The 18,800-nt window shown below is 40.9% G+C and overlaps 1 long non-coding RNA gene across 3 annotated transcripts in view; it reads left to right on the forward strand.

Annotated features, from left to right (window-relative positions):
• Positions 1–17,082, forward strand: part of LOC135425372 (uncharacterized) — a 36,790-nt gene extending 19,708 nt beyond the window's left edge. For 2 of the 3 annotated variants that reach the window (XR_010435571.1, XR_010435573.1), the window contains 2 exons: positions 11,589–11,791; positions 16,451–17,082. This is a non-coding gene — a long non-coding RNA (uncharacterized LOC135425372). Of the gene's footprint in view, positions 1–11,588; positions 11,792–12,834; positions 13,856–16,450 lie in introns of those variants that run through there. The other variant, XR_010435572.1, reaches the window with a different exon arrangement.
• Positions 17,083–18,800: the final 1,718 nt, after the last annotated feature.

The following is an 18,800-nucleotide window of genomic DNA, read 5'->3' on the forward strand; positions in this document are numbered from 1 at the left end:
TCATTCTGATCTGGTTTTTGTTTAATTAGATAAAGCTGTTTGTGGGTTACTTTTTTTTCTTTTTAAGCCTGAACAGTATTCCTGTGATTAGAATCCTTTGGCAGCCTTACATATTAATGCTAAGATATTAAATGATGGCAATAATGTCCATGTTGTGATAGTCAAGTGTCGAGGACCAGGAATCGGAATGGGAACAATTCCGGAAATGGAAAAATATGTACAGCGATTGAATGGACTTTACACATTGTGTGTTTCCCCCGAATTTGTATCTTCCAGGCATGCCCAGGCTTGCTCACCTCCCCGCTCCTCTGTCTTCTCTGCCGATTGGCTGGAGAAGCTGCGGCAGGAGACAGCCCCCATTCGCCCTTTCCTCCCCTGGTCCCTCCTACGCTCCCCCTCCCTTTTTCCCACGGCCCAATCCTGGTTTGTCCCCCCGCCTGTCTGTCTCCTGCTCCACCCTATGTTCTGGCCCTTTCCCTCTGGATAAAAACCCCGCGTGCGCGCTGGATTAAACATTCTACCTGCACCCCACCTTTGTGTCTGGGATCCGTGTTGTGTTGCGGCCCCATTCCCCTCCCCCATTCGGACTGCGGCAGTCAAGTGAACTGCTAATCAGTTTTGTCAGGGCAATGAAGTGAGACTCTGGATTTCCAAATCCAGCCCTTTGCTGATGGAGCACCACAATGCATGGAATTGCTGTGCTTCATCTCCAAATTGCTACCTTTTAATGGAATGTTCTCACTGGAAACCAAATGGTAGGAAACATCTTCCATTTCTATTTCTATAATTAAATTCGAAAGAATAATTTGAAACCCTTGAGTTTTTTGAAAAAGAATGTTACAGAAAACTCCAGTAAATCTGAAACACAGCTGGCACCAAGAGAAGTATTGTCTGTGATGATCTGTGGGTCCACAGCATGTACTTCTAAACTGTGTAATTACATTGATTAGCTTTAATCAGACAATAATCAGATCAGTGTCTGATAAAATGAGGAGGTTTTGTTTTGTGACATAAAATTATTTTCATTTAGTAGGTTTCAGTTTGTTAGTGCCAGTATACTAAAATAAAATTGCCTACAGTCATGTGGGACAGTTGGAACACAGTGAGTAAATCTGTCTTCAGACAGAAACAGATTCCACAGGGAATGATGGATTGCCATGCTAATGGATTGCCATGCTTTGCAAAGGAAATAATGGTCTTTAAAACTGTCAGTTTGCCACCTAAACACTTATGTATATTCCAGTGATACTCAGAGGTGCCTGAATCAGAGGGAATCGGCTGCTCAGGGAAACGGAGCTGGTGGTGATGGACTGATAACTGCACACCTGTGCCGAGCTCTCCCAGCACCTTCCGGCCGGGACAGAGCTGGACTGGTGGAGTCAGAATTTTCAGCTGTTACCACTATGCTAATCTAGTTTTCTGCATAGTGCATTCTGAGAAACCTAACCTTTTTTTTCTCTATTGTGATCTTAACTTTCCCATTTTATATTATATTATGGAAAAATGAAGACTGGAAAAAAGAACTTTCTGTTCCAATTCTCTGCTCCCCTTTTACATTTGACCAAGGAAAACAAGGTCCATAATTTACATAAGGAACATGGCAGATGCAACGGCCTCAGTAATGTCAAACCACAATTAAATCTACATTTTTTTCTATTTATTTGAATTTTAAATAAAATGAAAATTAATTGATACTTTTTAGTAAAAATAGGATTGTCTCAGTTTAATGAGACTACAGTGTTTTGCTGAGGAGGATGAGTTATGAGGTAGACCAAGTTCCTCTCTCTAAGAAACTGTAAATCCGAAATTAAGAGGCTCCAATAGAGGAAGTATGGAGAAAAGAAAAAAAAAAAAAAACCCCAGACCTTTATTAAAGGATATATGTGTATTGGCAGAACACAAAAACCAACCAAACAATAACCCTGTACCTAAAAATCCCCTTTAAAAGGAAACAGTTTGGTACTTTCCGCCTTTTGGTGCAATTCTAACCACGGCCAGCAGTGGACGCTGTTGGGCCCCAGTGCACGGGAGAAGCTGAAAATGGAGATTTTCCCCCCCACCAAGAAGGGGAAAAGGGGACAAAGGGGGCTCTTCCCATGAAAACTCACACTGGCTGTGGCTGGCTGTGGCCACGATTTCCCCCTTTTCATTGATAGGCACAAACTGCTGCCAGACATGGGAGCGAAGGAGGGAAAGGGCGACTTCCTCTCCATAAAGTTCCTCTGTAGGTGGGTCAAACCTCTCTGATGAAGTCCGAACAGGTCTGGGCTGGAGGCAGAACAGGGTGCAGGAAACGAAGGCAAACCTGGAACCAGCAAACAGACAGATGACCAAGCCGAGAACAAAATGACCTCAGAGCCTTTCCAACACACACTTTGCCTGAGTTAAGGCAGAAGGAAAGTGAATCTCGTTTCCGAGGAGTGAAGAAAAAAACTTCATCACTCCTTCCCACAGTTCTTAGGAGGACCATCAGCTTGGAATGCAGTCCTGCCAGTTAGTTCTTTTGTGTAAATCAATCACACAAGGCAAACTGCCCTCCCCCATTCAACATCTTTCTTTTACAATGGGGCAGGGGAAAGAGAAATTCCTGCTTGCTTTTTTAGAACAAGTAAACCTATGACAAAGGTGTTTTCATATCAAGTGCTGTTTTGGCCTTATTAATAATTCAGCTAAGGTTCTAGTTTTGACCTGTTTTCTTTAATTTTATTGAATATTTTTATGTCTTTGTATATTACGACTAAAGAGTGTTATTGTGGGTCTTCCAAAATCTAAATAACTTCAAAAATCTTGCTCAATCTAGTAATATGTTAATTAGAAAAAACTTATCTTTAATGCCTTTTAAATACAGACATTTGCTTGATGAAGTGACCTTAGCCAGAATTTGCTCGTCCAAAGGGATAAGCTTGTAACTCAGTAACATGGTTAATTTTAATTAGTCAGACAAACTCAGGTAACTTTGAAACATTTGAATTCAGTTTTGATGATATTATTCTCAGCGAGCATGAAACAGATGTGCATAATTCTTCTTAGCATATTACTTGAATTTGACTTCAAACATGTGTTCATTGTAAGTTGTTAAGAGTGCCTTTATCTACTGGGAATCCAATCTGCCTATTTGCTTTTTATTTTACTTTAATTACTACTATTATTATTGTTTGTAACTCTCACCTGGGAGCCTGTGGGCCCTTTTTATATCAAGGCCTGTATGGAAAAAAAAATCTCTTCTCTACAGTTCATAGTGTAAACCTTTCTTCTTTCTTGGTTTTGACTCACACAAAATGAACTTCTTTAAATGAGGTATTTTATCTTTATGTCCAAATAAATTTTTTATTTTTTACTTTTCTGCAATGGTGACAGCCATCTGAGTATGACTAGGGTCACCTGCTGTGCACAGCTGTCAGCTTTGAGGTCCAGTCTTGTGTGACAGTTTGTTTGAATGAAGGAGCTCAGATTTTGGCAACAGAAGGAGAATCTCTCACATAGGCAATGTGTTTCTTTTTCCATGTTTAAATTTGTAGTACCATATTTGTTGATCTAAATGACATTATTAAATAGTAGTCTATGTTCAGGATCATACAAAGGCAAAAGGACTCATTGCTAATGCCATAGCTTTTTTTTAAGTCACTGTTAGACATCTAAAAGTAAAGAAAGAAGTAGAGTTCTGCACTTGTTCATTGTCTGACTGAATTTATGAGCTAAAGTGTTCACTAAAATGCTCCTAGCAGAAATTTTTCTGCAGTATTTTTTTTTATTACTTCTCATGCTCTAAAGACAAGAAATGCTCTAAATAATCTTGTGGCACATGGGCATGTCTTCTCATGCAGAGCACAATTGATTCGGCAGAGATCCTTGGTTTTCTCTTAAATTAATATAGTATCCCAGCTGTAAACTAAGGCCTTGATTTTTGGACAGAAGCAGTCTGTTTGTAGAGTAAGAAATACGTTTGCTTACTGTGTAAGATGTGATTTTTTTTCTGAGATAAAAATAGTGCACTTTATTGGTTTCTTTTTTTTTTTGATTGTGGTAGAATAGTAGTTCCTTAATTCCACTCTGCAGTTACTGGTTAGTATATTATTGATACATTTTTTTAAGAAACAGAAGTTTAAGTTCTCATGGTGGTTTGTGTCATACCACAGAAAGGCATTACTTTCTTGCAGAGCTGGGATGAAAGGATTGCCTGAGTGTAGCACTAATGCTGTACCTTACTAGGCTGGAGCTTTGGTTTGCAGTCTTGGCTATAGTTCTCTTCCTCCAAAGTCTGGAAGGAGCTGTAAAGTTAAGAGTCAGTTCTCTCCAAAACTTACTTCCCTTCTGAAAATACTGGAAAACATTCTTGGGGTGATAGTATTAACACCTCCTTAGTTGGGGAGAAATAAGGTAGGCAGCCAATTTCCCCTACTGCTCTGAATTGATTCACGCTTTGTATGGTACTTTGTCTTGAATGCTTTCAGTATGCATTGTTTCTTGTAATGTTCTCATTAAATGTAAATGAGAGTTTTGAATTTTGTTATATTCTCAATGACATAGAAATTGGATTCAAAATACTGTAAGATGTGCCATTAGCACAGATGTGGCATTAGTAAATAATTTGAGGAAATAAGATACCAGCTGAGTTTTTGTGTCTATTGATAGAGGACTTGAAGCTCAGGCAAGTCTTTGGCATCTAGACTTGCTAAAGTTTCTCCCCACCATGCAAATATGTTTTATTTCCTCATGTCTCTAGAGCTCTTTGAAGTGCATTCGTCCAGTCCACCCACCATTGATTGGAAGTTTTGATCAGGCCATTGGCACGGCAGTGCATTATTTGCATCTCATGTGCTTGTGAAAATACAGCAAAAATTTGTACGGATGTTTAACAGTGAAGATGTGCCTGTGAAATTTCACCAGGTAATGAGCTAGATGAAGTGCTAATTCCAGCAAAATCTTTCTTACACTGCCTTGCTTTTATTCAGAAAAGATTATTGCATTTCCCATAGTAAAAGAATTCTGTAAGGATATAATTTTGAAGTCCTTAGTGGAATTTGCATTCCTTGAAGTTTTGCACTTGTACTTGAGACAGAGAAATGGCTTGTTTAGGATTATGAGTTGGTCACTTGAAGGTGTCTTAAAATCACGTGCAGTCTGCTCACCTATGGATTCACATTCTTGGCATGTTTGCCCGGAATTGACTTGACAGGGGCTTCTCTAGCTGTGATTTCCCTGTATATGGGAAAATTTCACTAAATTTGATTACGACTGTGTCTCAGTGGCAGCTATACTTCACAAATGATCAGTAGATAAAATACTTTAGTCTTTTGTTTTAAGAGAAGGCTTGGCACTTGCTTCTTGGAAAGTATATAATTAAAGCAGAAAAATAGGTGTACAGTTGTAGAACTGAAGAAATTGAGGCAGAGTGTGCAAAAGACAATGACAGAGACAAAGATGTATCTCTGATGCTGAATCCAGTGCTTAAAATGGCCTTGTGTGGTAAGACGGAAACCTAGAGGTTCACTTTCCTTTGGGATTTTCTGGGCTTATCACAGCTGCCAGGGCGTCAGTGTAAGCCCCGTGCTCAACACCATGTGAGAGACGTGATTCACCTGCTGCAGAGTGTTTCTTCTTCAAGGCAGAATCTTTTGTATTTTTTTCATGACACCTCCTAACATTAGTAACTGACTGTTTTTCTGGTTCACTTCTGTTGGGTTTTACTCTGGCCTAACTGTTAAGCACTGTTACAGGAGGAAACTTTCTGCTTCTAATTTCTTTGTGTAACACACCTGTGAGCCACAGGACAAAGTGGATCGAACCAAAAGTTTCCCCTTCTCTCGTCTCCTGGTTTATCTCCTGGTTTATCTGGTCAGGGTGGTCTGCTCTCCATCAGCTCTCTGATCTGCTTCCCAGGGTCATTTCAAGAACATCCATCTTTGGTATAAGAGGGTGGAGTGGCCAAGAGAGACCAGAGGCATAGGTAATATAGAACTGTTCCTTCTGGGATCAGGACCAGGTTACAGTGGGGTAACATGCTGAGGGACCTGCAACTCTAGCATCAGCCACTTTTCTATACTGGATTAAAGGGAATGGTGCAGATGCTGCTCAGAACAAACAGCAAACCCCATGAAACAGCAGCACTGTCAGGGGCAGGAGGGAAGATATTGTCCAACACATTTCTCCATCTTAACATCATGGATAAATACATGGACATCCAACATCTTATCCAAGTGGAAAGAAAATATGAGACTGCAGAGAAAGCATAGGCTTTCTTCTGAGGCTTGGGTCAGCCTGTGAGGACGTTGCACTGGTCTGTTCACTTTACTCTTGGTCTTGTATATGGCTGAGAGCGTGTTGTGTTGTGTGATCTGTCAGGTGACAAAATAGGTGTGCAGCTGCTGTGGGTGTGCTGACTGGTATCTCAGTTCAGACATTTTCTGCAGACAGCAGCACCACCAAGTGTTGATCTCTGTTTAAACCATTCCATAGCTAGAAGGCAGTTGAATGACTCGGTTGCTGCACAAGAGAACTACTGAAGATATTGCTTGTTTAATTTATTTTATTTCATAAGCAGACTTTTGGGGGCACGTGAGGCTTCAAAAGACCTTTCTACCCTGAAAAAGAAAAGAAGGTTCCTTTGCGCATATTGCTTTAGGCCCGTATTTCAAAATGACACGTTGGTATCACAGATCGTGGGGCTGCACACATCACTCACGATGCATTGCTCCCTATCCACAGAGTTCCTTCACTTTATGATCAAAATAAAACACTTGAAATATGTTCTGCTCTGCCAGGTGGGAGAGCGAACAAAATACTGGAGGGGAACCTTTAAGTAGTATCTCTCTGGAATTATTTACAAGATTGCACTATTTTTCCCACAACCTATTCCCTGTTTCTCCTCCTCCTTTCCTTCAAATATTCTGACTGGTGCTGACAGAAATTATTAGAGCTTATGAGTGATAATATAATTCAGTTTTCCTCAAGGAGAGATGCTATCAGAGAAGTGTTTTTTAAAATATACTGGTTGAAAAGAACCATCTTTCTTCCTGGAAGAACAGTTATTAATCTCTTACCAGCATATTTTCATATAATTTTGAACATTTTTTTCCGTGCTGTGATATTATAAACCCCGGCATTTGTGTCAGTTTTGATGCACTGCAACATGCAGGAACATGAAAAGCCGTAATTACCACTGTGGTCATTTGAATTGCTAACCAGATCCTGACATTTCTAAATCGGACCAATTTCTTAGTGATCCAGAAGTAAGCCTGGGTGCCACATGAGCTGCATTTCAATTAGGCAAGTCAACATTTAAAAAGAAAATGTGGAGCACTCACATCCCCAAAGCATTGCTAAAATAAAGAAGTGCTTTGATGGTATTCTATTGCCTCCTCTAGACCGAATGTTTTGTTTGTGAGGATTTGCTGATAAAATTTTAGTTTCTGTTCATTTTGATGCATTTGAATTGTTCAAAAAGGTCTCTTTAAGAAATTTTTTCTACAACCTTTAATTCTTTGTAATGGATATACTTCTAACAACCTGCTCTGAGGTTTGTGTGTGAATGTGCTATGTACCCTTAGAGGTGTAAGCTCTCAGTTCTCCTGAGGGTTTGAGTCACTTCATACTCTGTGCCCAGATCATTTGGGTTTGTTGCAGTGCAAGTCTCATAACTGGATTTCAAGGTGCCTGGAGAGCTCGGTTTTAGCTCTGGATGCACATCTCCAGGCTGCTGCTCGCTGCTGGTGCTCTGTTGGCTGGTGTTGCCTGGAGGGGTTATTTTGTTACAGCCCTGCATCTGCACGGGCTCTGAGGAGGAGGGAGTGTGACAGGGAAAGAGAAATGTTCGAGTGATCAACAACCCTACAAATGAAGGGTGTGACACCCTGTGACATCATAAGCTTTATTTTTCAAAGAGTGATTCAAGGGCTCTCAGCATCCCAAACCAGTAAAATAAAATACGTAACTTCTTTTTTTAAAAGAAGATTCATGGACTTTTAGCCTATTGGACCTGAGGGATGTGGCATTAATATGTAAAAGATGTCTCTTTTACTTGAGGCTGCAGAAAACCATACAGCAATCATCTTATAAGTGTGAGGGGGGGAGAGTGAGAAGAAAGAATATTTACTTTTATTCTGCAAAACAAGAGTGGCAGTTCCAAAAATGTTTTCCACTTCAGCAACTGTGGAAAATACTAGATTAGATGGGGAAATAAAGCAGGAAATAAATTGAAATGTGTTTGAATTAGTGGGAAATACTTTTATATTATTATCTTTTTTTCTTATTATTTACTTCCAAAATTTTGTAGCTGAAAACCTGAAAATCTGATTTTTATTTCTGCCCCCTCTTCTTTTTTTCTTTGAAAAGTGCTAGAGTGTTTTCCCCCAGAGAAAAGGTCAATTCTTGGCTCAGTATGGGGAGGTCTGTTGTTCTTTTTCTGTTGTGGTCAAAATCATCTTTTTCCTTAAACTGGGGTTCTGCTTATTAAATCAAGGAGAGGAAGAAAGATGACAAAAGCCAGCTGCAGGCTCCTTTTGAAGATCAGACTTCAACCTTTCATATATAATGATTTCACCTTTCCTGCCTGACATTATCAGATTTGCATATATGTCATAATGTTTTTGTGTATTGAACTATGAAAATGTAACTGTAGAGAAATGAAGCTAAAAACTGGCTTGAATTAACAGTTGTTTTCTCTATAACTTTTTTCTTTGTAGAGGATTGAGAGAAGTGCTTTAACCTGTTTTTGTGAAAGTATTTGGAATATATAATTTATATATTACTAACGTTCAGTGTAGTAGTTATTGGAATATCACTGCCAAAGTTACTGTTCCCAGTTTAAAGACATTGCTCTCCTCAAAGTGGATTTTTAGGTGCGTTCGCATGTCATGTGAGTTTTGGAGTGACTGAAGCAGTGGTGGTGATGATATGATGCGTGGTGTTTAATGTAGTCTTCTAGGAGGTAAAGTTGGTCTTGAGAACACAGATGATTTGGACACACTATGCTTTGCTCTCAAGTTGGCAGTGGATAATTTTCATGCAACAGATGTGTTTCATTATGACTACCTGGGGCATGAAATAACTTCTGCTGCTAAAACCAATGGGTTCAGTATGGTGCTGGGTGGTGCTGTTATTTTCACTGCAGAGATGTCTGGACACCTCACCCAAGGAGCCAAGCCCCCAGGTACTGAGTGCTGTATGCCTGGGTGTCATAGTTTGAAATTGCCCCCGCCAGGAGGCTGGGGGGGCTCAGAGGTGATTGGGTGCCAGGGCAGTGTTCCCTGGAGAGCCAGTCACTGTCCATGTTGTTCGCTTCTGCTCAAAATCATATATCACAGCACCGGAAATGGTTGGCAGTTCTGTCTTGGTTGTTTTGCTATTGGTGTCTGCTGCGTGTAGTTGGAGAAGGCCAAGGGGTGGCTGGGCTCCCTCTGGGGGGGAGGAGGGGAGCCCTGTGGCCCCCCTAACTCTGCCTAGGCCAGAGTTAGAGACAGGACTGGAATGAGTGCATGTTTGTGAGGGATGCGACTCACAAACAACTGGTAAGTGGGAGAGAGAGAGACAGGCCCTGCAACCAGGCCCTCTCCTTCTTCCCCCCCCACCTTTGCAGCCAAGCTGTAGAGGAGGGCTGTGTTTTTCCCTCTTGCTGTTTAGTGAGAGTGGATGTGAGGCTCAGCATTGGAGCAGAGCCAAGTGGATGGGCTGGAGGAGGCTCGATTGCTAGGGAGGAAATCCCAGGCAAGAGTTGGAGACGGACCCCAGAGAGAGAGAGAGGGGGGCCCAGAGGATGTCTCTGCCGTGAACTAAAACGCAAGACAACTGAAAACCCGAGGGGAAATCAACATTCCAGGATGTGGACGCTTGATAAGCTGAACTACACTGCAGCAGCCTACGAACTGAGGTATGAAGCAGAGAGAGAGAGAAAGATCACACAGCAGCAGAAGAACGAGGACTCAAAGCTATCTTCTTGGACTTCATGAGGAGGAGACTGTGGCAATGGATTTGCCATATGCAGGATGGAAGAAGTCCTGTCAGAGATGGACTGGTGAGGAGAAAGAGGAAAACAGCTCAAACGTTATGGAGACAGAAGTTTTTAATGTGGTTTAAACATGTTATCAAAATGGCTTTTGGTATTTTCTGCAAGGTTACTGTTTCTTCTTCCCGACACCCCCTGTGAGGGACTTGTCTCCCATACAAAGTGTCCTGGGAAAGTGTTCTGAGGTGTTTCTTATTGGTCCTTGTTAACCCCTTCCTGTTGGCTGTTGACCCCTTACCTGATGGGTTTTTTCTGTGACCCTCCTAAAAGCTTTATAAACCCCTTCCCCACAATAAACTTTCTCTTTCGTCCGTCCCTCCCTAGTGGTCTGTGTGCTCCTTGCGGGGTCACCGGGCCATGTGCTGGGGCGGGGGGAAGGGCATTCACCTCCAGGTAATGGGGCTGGCACCCTGAGGCCTGGAGGTCTCCCCCATCCCACTAATCCATTGTAGGAGACACTGCAACAAACAACTAGAACATGGTGAGGAGGAACCCAGAACACTCCCACAGCAAAAGACTGTGTTACATATCAGCCTTGAAAAGCTACTCCTGGACTAAAGTTAAAGGAGGGGCTTGAAAGGGCTGACTGATAGAAATGTAATATATATATATATATAGTTGTCTTTAGTTTGTATAGTATTTATTTGTGTAAATAAATGTACATACTTCCCTCTTCCCCTACAGAAGCCTCTGGTCTGAAAGTTTCTCTCCGGTGTTAGCATAAATTGTGGGAAGGGGTGGAGGAAAGCCTGAAAATTGGATTTTAGATTTCTAATGTGGCTCAAACTGCCACACTGGGTAACAAAAAGCTTCTTCCAGACTCTGACAGCTTTAAAAACACACTTGAAAAGCATGTTGGCTACTGAAAAAAAAAAAGGCTATTCTGGTTGTGAAACTCCTATGTGGGGAAAAATAAGACAAACCTCTGTGTGACAAAAAGTCAATGAGTCACAATGTGCACAGCTACCGTTTAACTCGTTCCCTCTCTGGGTTCTCTCCTCCTGGCACATCTCCAGCCTGTGCAGCCTGGGGTGGATCCCAGTGGTCACCCATGAGCCTGCTCCACTGGGGATGGTGTGCCTGCATGATGCAAAGAGTTCAGAGGCTGGGATTTTATAAGAGGCTGTGCCTGGCCTGCTTGCTTGACCCTCCACCAGTATTCTCTGATTGACATGGGGTTTTTTGTTTGGTTTAAGGAGAAAATATGTAAATGAGTAGCCAATAACATCTATGTTTGGATCTATGGAGTCTGAAGTCCAGCATATGAAGCAGTGAATAAACTTTTTGTCATTTGTCCGTGGCTTCTTGCATCAGGTGCATCATTTTGCCTGAGCCAAGTCAGCCCCTTCTGCAGATGCTTTCCTAGGCATGGTCTACTCCCATGCACACTGCCACTCTCCTGAATCTTGTTCTGACTGGAGAACAAATAGTAAGTTTCCTGGGGGCATTGCTGCAGATGGGATTCCTACTGCTAATGAAAAACAGAATGTGTGTTGTGGATGTCTACAATGTGTTGTTAAATGGGAATCCCGTTTCTGTGGCATTTTAGAAATACAGTAGAGAATATTGCTGTGGCTTTGTGTTTCAGGCTAGCCATGGTAGAAAACTGGAGGATTCTGACCCAGCCTGGAGAAGGAACAAAGGCTTACAGCCAGAGCAATGGTCACTGCCATCCGTCACTTCTTCACTCTTCTGTCTGACAGGAGACAAGGTGAACCTCTTCTCATCCCTTTGGGGGCACTCTGCCCCTTGTCATCTCTTCGTCAAGCAGCAGTGACAGCACCGACATGAGTAAGTGGCTTGCAGCTTCACACTGAACAAAACTTGTCAGCTTTAATTAGCATTGTTGAATGATATCTTGAAAGCCTGTAGGTATAAACAGACGATTAAGCTGGTAGAATTAAAAACAGATGTTAGAATTTAACTCCCTTAATAACAACATCCCTCATCTCCTCCCCATTAAAAAAAAAAATCTAATGTCAGTTAATGCCTAATTCTATTTATATATTTCTCATTAACATGCAGATTGAGCATAATGTATTTAGGAAGACAACATGCTTTTTATTTTGAATGGAGGTGGCTGTTGGAATTTGTCAAATCTTTCTGTTATTCCCTTGTTCCTAGCCACTTGTCCAGACAGAAGGGACTTGACTTAAAAACCGGCCAGGCCATATTTCAGATTCCATAAATTCCTGATGCTCCAGAAGAGGGTAAAAAAATTCTGTACTAAAATCCTAGGAATTATCATCTGGACTACTAGAATACACTGAAAACTCTTAATGGGAAATTCTTTCAATGCGATAGATATTTTAATATGAGGAACCCCTTCTAGACGTGCTGTTTTCATGGTCCCTGTGCCTTTCCAAAGAAAGATGGTAATTGTGGCCACATTCAACTGGAAACTGGAGTAGGCTTAGTATTCATCTGGATTGCACAGCCTCTGACCATGGCTGTGGCATGAGATGAAGCACATGCTTAGCCGCTCTATACCAGCTTATCTAATAAGGGAGAGAAAGTGGAAAGAAAAGACTTCATGACTCCTTTAGCCCTCAGGTAAATCTACATCCACTTTGGTTTGTCTTCAGTGGGTTTTTTTTGGTAAATGCCCCTTGAAATACAACCTAAAAGTGTTAAAGGCCAGGCTGGCCGGTGCTTGGAGCAACCTGGTCTAGTGGAGAGTGTCTCAGGCCATGGCAGAGGGGTGGAGGTAGATCATCCTTATGGTCGCTTCCAACCCAAACCCTTCTGGGACTCTGTGAATGCCTTATGTTGCACTAAGTTTACAGAGCACAAGTAAACTTAGGCTTTTATTTATCTCAAAAATCTGGATTTAGGCTGAAGGTGCACAATGTCTTGGAAGGAGGATCATGGAGGTGAACACAATCTTGGAACAAAAGTAAGCCCAATATGGAGACATGCAATGCTTTCTGACTGAGAATGTGTTTCCTATCCATGAATCTAAGGATTCCGTGATGCTGAAGATGGCACCCAAGCATATTTTGAATGGCATTTGGCAAGACTACCCTGTTGTGATAGGGGAAAGAGCTGAGAGAAATGGTCTTTTCAGAATAGTGTCCTGCAAATGTGGCCAGAGTGGGATCCTTGTGGAAGGCACAACAGCTTTCCTCTGCATCTCCTGGCTCCACTGTCTCTACCCTTAACACCAACATTGGAAACAGAAAATACAGGTTCTCTGAGGCAGAATGCAGCACGTCCCAGTAGCAGGAACACAACTGGGAGCACAGCTTTTCCCCACCACCTCCTTAAGGAGTCCAGATCTTTGGGAACTTCTTTAAAGATAAACTTTCCTACTGGTATGTACCAGGAGAGAAATTCAGTCTCTGATCTAACTGCTATTGCCATTTGAAAGTGATATATTTTTCCGGACGACAAATTTGATGTCAGACTTCCCTATTGGAGTTTACTGCCACCTGAGGACCAAGAAATGAGCATAGGTGTACTTCCTAGTGACTAATTGGAATGCTTTCTTTCAACTATTAGTCATTGTTTTTCCTGCAGGCTAGACCTGTATTTGTCATGAGCTGCAAATTCTCCAATAAATTATGAATAGGCATGTAAATGTTTAAATCCATGTGTTTGAATGAGAGGCAAGACAGGAAAATAAGAGTAATTCTTGATCTGCTCTGATTTTCACAATGTGACAGACTGTCATGGTTAAAAGGACCTTCATAGATTTTTTTATTCACTTCTATATTATTTGCTTGATGTAAAATGTAGGTGGAAAAAAAAGAGAATCATGGCGAGGTGTCAAGTTATAACTTAATTACTTCTAGAGAATATACAACTGAACGTGTACAGTGCTATGTTATAAAAATAAAGTACATGTTAAATAGATTGCTGAAATATGCAGCTTGAGGACACATCTTCCATTTTTTTTCCTGTCTGTCTGATGCTCAAGGCTTGATAAGACACGATTAGTCACCAAATCATTAATATGATACTGCTATAAAACATTGCTTCTGTTTCTATTGATTTCACTGGAATCTGTCCTGCAAGTGAATTTGTGTTCTGCCCCCCAGAAGAAAGGGCAGTTATAACTGAAATAACTGGGGTTTTCTTCTGTTCCAAAGCATGTATATGGTAAAATTAACATGTGCAGTTTAGATTTCCTCTGAGTTATGAGGGAAGTCGTTGGTTATGGAAGATGTCTATGCATGAAAGGCTCCCATGTATGAAAATTACATTTGAACCCCTTCTTGCAAGTTCATATGAATATAAGTCTTTAAGAATGCAGAAAGGAGGATGTGTAGGAAGACTGTCTGGGGACGTGAAGGAAGATCTGCATCACCTGGGTTCTGCTGGGTGGGGATAATTGAGCAGTGCAACCTCACCTCTGCGGGTGGTTGTGTTATTCCTTCAGTCACATTGCTTTGAGCTGGACCAGCAGTTTGATAGCTACTTTTGGAAGATGATTCTCGTGGTTGAAGATTTTTCTGTTTTAAAAAATAACAAACACCAGCACAAGAACCCCCCCCCCAAAAACAAAACAAAAATTCTCCCAGGGAAATATAGGTTCTGGTAATTAATATGGCCATGGTTCTACTCCTAAATTGGCTTTTACTGTCACCTTGTTACAACTGGCCTGCATTTTCAGTGAAATGAAATCTGAAACTTTTATTGAAACTATAAATTCGGTATGAAATTTTTTCACTGAAGTAGTTAACCCTTAGAAGGACATCCCTCTAGACAAGGAGGATCCTTCACTGAGGAATTTGTGACTTTATTTCTAAAAGAAGTAGTCACATTGAAACAGAAGTGATGCTCCTGTTGCAGGAACACACTGCTGAAGCTGTGTCATGCTGTAAGGGATGAGAACTTTATGATTTTACACTGAAAAGACTCTGATAATGTAATATTTTTCTCCTGTGTTATTTAGAACAAAGATCAGTCATGATGACACCGATTCTCTGTTTTGTTAGTAGGATCTTAACTAAACTGTAGTTGCAAAATTATGAGCTGTCTTTTGAGAAAGATTAATTCACACTGAAATTGGGAATAAAGGACTACAGGAATGATATGGGGAATGAAGAACTCATAACAAGAGACAGAATGAACTAGCTCAGGTGTCTGCTGTGTGGCATTTCCTTATGCTCCTCAAGCATACTTTTAGATAAATTTGTTTCTATCTCGCCAGTCTGGTTTCTCAGCAGAGTGCATGTTTCTCAAAAAAAACCATTTGTGTTTAAATATCTGAAGCATATCCTACAGTGATAAATACACTGCTACCTATGGGAAAGCAGGAAAGCTCAGAAAAGTCTATCTGGATCAGGTTTTCCACACTGATGTCTTCTCCACATCATGTTTTCTGGCTATACTGGTGAAAATTTTTTCCTGTTAAATACAAAGCTCTAGAAATAATCCTTACTGGATTTTTCTTGGCTGGTGATGTTGAAAGCTTTATTATACTTCCCTGCAGTTGGTACAGTTTTGCTGCCAGCTTGCTCTTTGGGTTTGTGTGTTTCTCATTCATTTTCAAGGAGTTTAATACCATGGAATGCAGAGACCACAACTGTGACATTAGATTAAAAAAAAGATAGTCATGAAGAGGGGAAAAAAGACTGTATTTAATTGAGTCCAAAACACTGAGATTTTTTTTTTTTGCGTGTTTTGGTTTGTAATAGTTGATGGATTCCTTTGTCTATTCTCCTAACTGTCTGTGGTTTCTTGTTTAATTTATTTAATAGCAATAATTTCAAAATCAACAAGAAATGAGAAAAAACAAATTCCCAAACCCAAGCTTGTACCTCCTTGGCAGAGCAAGCTCTGCTACACATGTCCTGGCTGAAATTTGGGCAGACTCTCTGTTCATACCCTGAGCTGGAACATGGTCTGTGTCCATTTATGTGGAAGAGAGTCTTGCCGTGAGTTCACGGGGCTTTACTTCACACTCTCTCTGTAGTAGTGGTTTATCAGTCAGAAATTTGATTACTTGCGGGATTTTGTGAGGGTTTTTTGTTGTTGTTTGTTTATTTTATAAGACTTCAGCCGGCTCATCCATTTGCTTCACATTTAAAAATGCAACTGTGGTAATTCTTTAAGCCTTCAGTCCATGTTTTGGCAAATACACACATCTCTGTAGTTAATATCACATGGACATAACTATTTTCCTCTGCAAAAAAGCTGGCCAGAAATTCTACTGTAATAACTGTCTGTAATGATAGAAAATATTGGTTAACGAAGAGAAATCAGAATCCTCTTAGGATTTTATTGCCTTAATCTTGAAAAACTTTAGATTTTCCATGTGGTTTTAAGACTTGCAGCAAATTTAAGATTACTAATGATGGAAAACAGAGCGTGTTTGAATTTTGGTTTTTTGTTCGAGTAGAGGATGACTTTTACTCCATGGGCAGAGGGACAGCCTCAAATCTCTCAGTGGTGCAAACCACCTGGTTCTTTCTCTGTAACCTGATTCTTTGTTTCCCTTCATAGATAGACTTCTGCTTTGGAAAAACTGGACATAATACCACCCAGTGGTCTGGTACTTCCAAGAGGAATGTCCAGAAGGCCTTCTCCTAGATACAAGTCTGTAGAGAAGGTTAAAAACTAATAAATAAAAATATCTGTTTCACGCAAAAATATGTGATGCTTGCATCGAAGAGGGTAAGAAGATTACTTTCACTAGACTGTGGAAGAACACTAACATGTGCCATCCTTACATTTACTTAGATTGATGAATACCAGATGGAAGTCACGCAGAATGTTTTCTGTAGTATGCCTAAGTATTGCTGTCAGCTTTTCAGTTTTTGATATAGCAAGAGACAGTTGTACTTGCTTTAGAAAGTGGAGATAAATGCCTGCAGACTCTAAAATCTGTCTAGGAGAAGCACTGTAACTCTAAAAGTTCAGTGATCTTTCCTTTTTTGTCAAAATATTGAGAGTCTGACTATTAATAGAAGTTCTTGGTATGGACTCTCCTCATAGCCATTAATGCAGATAAGTGGCTTTTTTCACAACTTTATTTTTCGTGAACTTTTATTTAAATTTTAGATTTACATTCTGGTTTTCCTCTAATAACCAAAGATGCATGTTGAAATGTTCACTAAAAAGCCTTTCATGGGTAACATTTGACTGCTGAATTTCATTCTTCTGTTTCTTATCCCCAGCACTTTGTCCATCTTGCCCATTTGGGTGTGGCTGCATTTAATCTACTTCAGAGGAGTCATGTCAATTGTGCCCTAAAACAATGAGCTGTGCAGTGCCAGCACAATCATCTTGTGTGCATGCTCGTGTTTGCTTTGCTAACTGTGTTCACTTACTGACTGTCCTTTGGTGAGAGAAGCAGTAACAAATCCGGACATATTATAGGGTGTTGGTCTACTGAAATACCCTCTCATGCAGCTGCTTTGTCACTGTCTTTTGATGGCCTTCTCCCTCAGTGGGTTTGCTCTCAAGGGGTTTAACTGACTTCATTATTTTGTTACTTCTAGCATTTAATCTACTGGTCTGCAGTGATTTCTCTTTTGTACTCTTAGCCTGGGATCTAGGCCTAGTTTGGGTGTGATTTCCCCATGGCTATTAATTGTTTCCACCAGCCCCTTTTGTGACAGTTTGGCATAATTCTGTTGAGACCAGTTTGACATAATTTCGGGTGAGACTAGTAATAAATATTAGAAATCCATATTGAAAAACTGGTTGATAGACTGTTTTTTGTGGCCTGCCTGCAGAAGGGTTCAAAAGAGACTGTGAATCATGTGGTGGTTTAGGGAAAAACAGTTCTGTAATCCCTTTCCTTTGGGAAAAGAGAGTGAGATTCTAAGTGTTTGCAAAAACTCTGGCTGGGGAACTGCAAATTGTTTCCGGTTGCTGAAAGCAGCCCAGTTTCTAAAGGCAGAGGAGTGTGTGGTACCTCCCACAGTCAGCAAATCCAACCAGTTCTCATTCCTTTGCCATGGAAGAGCTGAGCTGCTGCTGACCAAGGAGACTGCACAAAACTGGAGCAGCCAAGTCAAGGAAAGAGTACAGCAAGTTTGGTTTAACATTTTTGTGAAATATAATTAAATTACTGCCCAGAGGAATAGGATAATAACTCAGGTTAATAGTTGCAGCTGGTTGTGAATTTTCAGTGACTTTTTTTATATTAAAAAATACTGGCTTCTCAAAATGAGAAAAATATTTTCTTAAAATTTAGTTGCTTGGTTAAAACTTTCAAGAAGAGTTCCTAGTATGAGTCTTCTAAACATGAAAGAGATGCACCCCTGCAACTGTTCGAAAGCCTAGTTAGAGCACTCATCCACGATGGAAGATGGGCATCCTTTAGTCCTTGCTTTGCTTCATCCTAATGGTCCTTAAATCTAGCTGGAGGCAACAGCTGGATGGACACAGAGACCACAGTGCCTGCAGTGATTGATAAAGTTACTCTGTGTGGCACCTCTCTGCTCCCCAGGGACCAGGTAGCTGAGCCACTCCTTGAATGCTCATTTAAGTGCTACATTTTGCAAGAAAATCGATGATGTTTACTTTAAAAATCACTTGGTAAATGCTCCATTACAGCTCCATTAGCCACTCAAAGCTATGCAGCCCCCACTCCTAAGTCTGAGTACTCTGTTATTGAGACTAACCAAGCTGGTGCCTGGGCTGAGTTCTGCAGTGACAGTTCTTCAGGTGTACTGACCTGTGCTGGGCCCCTGCTTTGCAGCAGTCTGGGAGCATGTGAAGTAAGGTAAGCAGAGGAAATTGGAATAGTTTCATGTCCTCATCAGACATTTAGAAGCAGACACGAACTAGGATGATCTGATACTTCAAGTCTGTCAGAGACAGACACCAAAAGCCTGCTGCATGG

The sequence above is a fragment of the Pseudopipra pipra genome, chromosome 21, assembly GCF_036250125.1.
Source record: "Pseudopipra pipra isolate bDixPip1 chromosome 21, bDixPip1.hap1, whole genome shotgun sequence".
NCBI lineage: Eukaryota > Metazoa > Chordata > Aves > Passeriformes > Pipridae > Pseudopipra > Pseudopipra pipra.